This window comes from Lepeophtheirus salmonis, chromosome 4 (genome assembly GCF_016086655.4).
Source record: "Lepeophtheirus salmonis chromosome 4, UVic_Lsal_1.4, whole genome shotgun sequence".
Taxonomy (NCBI): Eukaryota; Metazoa; Arthropoda; class Copepoda; order Siphonostomatoida; family Caligidae; genus Lepeophtheirus; species Lepeophtheirus salmonis.
Window position 1 is genome coordinate 36,146,003 of NC_052134.2, and position 3,058 is coordinate 36,149,060.

Sequence of the window (3,058 nt, forward strand, 5' to 3'; positions counted from 1 at the left end):
TGTACCGAAAAAGTCCCGTTTCCTGAAAGAAAGTTATTCTTGCAATTTTTTGGATTTTTAGCTCCCAAAATAAAGGCCCATTTGCTTCCTCACACTGGACTCCTTTTTCGAATTTTTATACGTTAATCTGAGTGTATTGCGTCTTGGTCAAAGGATGTTGGGACTCAGTGATCCTGCCTCAAATTTCCATGAGCTTTTCATTATCAGTCTCTGTTTCGGAGTCCATACTGGTTTCTTGTACCTTACTTACTCCCAATAGTTGTTTTACAGGCTCTTACCTTTAGCGAGTTTCTTTACAAATATCTCTCGAGGATTGGGGTTCATCTGAACTGGGAGAAGCAAAGGGAACTGTGAACTGTGAGGGTACTGCATCAATTTTTAATTTCTTTCTGGCATTTATGTAAAGAAGCTCAGCCTGGAGATTCCGCTGAAAATCATTGGATGTAAAATACCTATCACAAATCTTTGTATTCTTAATATTAATTGAATCTTTTCTCCTGCAGACGCTGGAGTATCAAATTTTTCAAGAAAATGTAAAATACTGGGCATCCCGTGGGTTGGGAAAACATGGCATGGCCCAAACTCGCTTTGAACCTGGAGATGATGCCATTTTTGATTAACAGATCCAAATTAGTGTACTTCACTTCAATGTAATTATCTTAACTGCAGCAACAGTGACGTTACTACGTCAGCTAACTCCAACCAGACTGCAAAAGAAGATCCTTGTTGCCTCACCTTTATAAATAACCACCTTGCTATATAAATGTTTGCGCGTCTAAAACTGAACACTTTGAATTTTTTTTAAATAGTTAAATAATTCTGTAATTTTTAAAGTGGTCGACGAATTAACTTATTTAACATGAAAAATGAGAGACTTAGACACATGTCTATAATACATGGCCGCCCATATTCTCCACTACCAACTCCAGCCTGGACCGGAACTTGCTGCATGACTTGGTGAGGAAGCTCTGGTCGAGGTTGGCTTAGGCATTTTTGAGGGCAGACTTCAGCTGGTCCTTGGACTTATATTGTACTCCCGACAGCATCCCCTTTAAAAGCCCAACCACTGAAAAGTCAAGCTGTGAAGAATCAGGCGAGTGAGGCGGGAAAGAATTTCGATACTGCCTTCCAGACTCTCAAGATTTATAATATAACCATGTATATTTTATATACAATTGTCCCCCTAGAATAAATTTCAAATTATTGGCAACCCCTGTAAATTTGAAGCTCCGCTAATAGTCGTATAATGTTATAAATAGATTATGCGTGAACAACATTTAGATGCTGGAATAATAAAATAGATATAATAATAAAAAAATCGAACTGACACGGGGATTTTTGCATTCAAATATTAACCTTTATAAAAATGATAGAACAACAATAAAATTTGCAATTATATAAACTGAATATATATATTTTTACGCATGGACTATTTTTTGTTATTCGATATACTCTAGGTACAAAAAACCCCATGTAATGTAGTGTCTATCGTTGTCATTTATTTTTGAAGCACACCTCATCTTTATGGATTAAATTTCAAGGTATTTCCTTTAAAATACTCACGATTTTTAAATATTATATAACTACCACATAAAAGGTAGAAATAGTTAAATATTTCTTACTTTGAATCTATAATAAACACAAAAAATATTTATCATAGCATATCTACAAAAAAAATAATGAAGCTAATTAATAAAACTTATTATCCAATTAAACTTTATAGTTTTCCAAACTTTTCAAAATGTAGTCTGAAATAAAAAAAAATATATATATTTCACTAATAAATTTTCAAACTTATGGCCTATGATCTATGAATATATATAGATTAGCCAATTGAGTTTCTTGGTCAAGATTTAACTATTAACAAGCTGTGTTTGATTTATACATTAAGCGTTATCCTATGTGCGAAGGTGTTGCAAACTTCTAACAGATACCAGCATGGAGTCCAAGGTCATCAAGCAGAATAAGTTTCTCGACTTCCTCCACTATCAGAACCTTCAAGTCCTCATATGGATGTCAAACAGCAAACCTTGCATCTGCTTCGGGGTTGTTAAAGAGAGAAAGACATGTGCAAGTCCCCATGTCCATGTCAATTATATCAAGACTGCAGTAGAGAATATGTGGGTCAACATGGCTTTATTCTTTTTGAAAAATAAATACCATACCTTCAAGTCGAGGAGAAATTTAGGATAGATTCACATTTTCTCGGATTTGGTGTCGGTTCGAATCTTTAGACTTAAATATTCGAGTAAATTTCGGGTACCTGAACTTTTGGATAAATATCTTCTTCTTTTTTTTTCTTTTTTTTTTACGTACAAGTAGATAAATATATTAGAAATCACCTGATGTGAAAAAAGAAGATCTCCTCTTGTAGACATAAAAAACAATATGATAGCCATGCAATTTAGCTTCTTTACTGTCGGCGCAAAGTTATGGATGTTACTGGCATAGCCTTACTACTGGGAAGAACAAAGGAAAAAATAATAAAAGCTAGGTAAAGGGTAACAGTTTGACCAGATAACATTATGCAGGATGCGAACTGGCATGAGTTTTGAAGTCTTCTTTCACAGTTCAAAATGTGCGCATTAAATCCTTCTCTACTTATAAGGCTACAATAATATATGATCATTTTTTTCTAAATTTAGTACATCGTTAAAAGATACACTTAAATTGATTTCTAATTTGACTAACACATATTTTATTATTCATTTAATTGCGACAAGTTTGAAAGTATTTTTTGTCATTCAACACTCGCACTTCGCATGCGTTCACTCTTGTAAAATAATTTAAAAAATGCAAGTTTCATTTCAGCCTAAAAGAAGATGTCATGTTGAATCAATGGATACTTCGATATATATACCTAATTATTTAGGAGTGGGTATTTTGGCACTGATTTCATGGTGGTCTAAAGGGACATACAACCATAGTATAGTGCATCCTATATATTAATATGTTTTGATGTAAGTATACTTTGCATTCATTAAATATTCTAAAAACATTAGCTACCTATTATTAGCCGTCATAGCTCTGGACTAATAATGGATATTTTTTTTCATCT

The 3,058-nt window shown here is 33.5% G+C and overlaps 1 long non-coding RNA gene across 1 annotated transcript; it reads right to left on the reverse strand.

Moving 5' to 3' along the window:
- Positions 1-1,754: 1,754 nt before the first annotated feature.
- On the reverse strand, positions 1,755-2,446 carry LOC121116465 (uncharacterized). The gene is made up of 2 exons (XR_005863868.1): positions 2,161-2,446; positions 1,755-2,104 (listed from the first exon to the last, which is right to left on the reverse strand). It is a non-coding gene; the product is annotated as an uncharacterized lncRNA (long non-coding RNA).
- Positions 2,447-3,058: the final 612 nt, after the last annotated feature.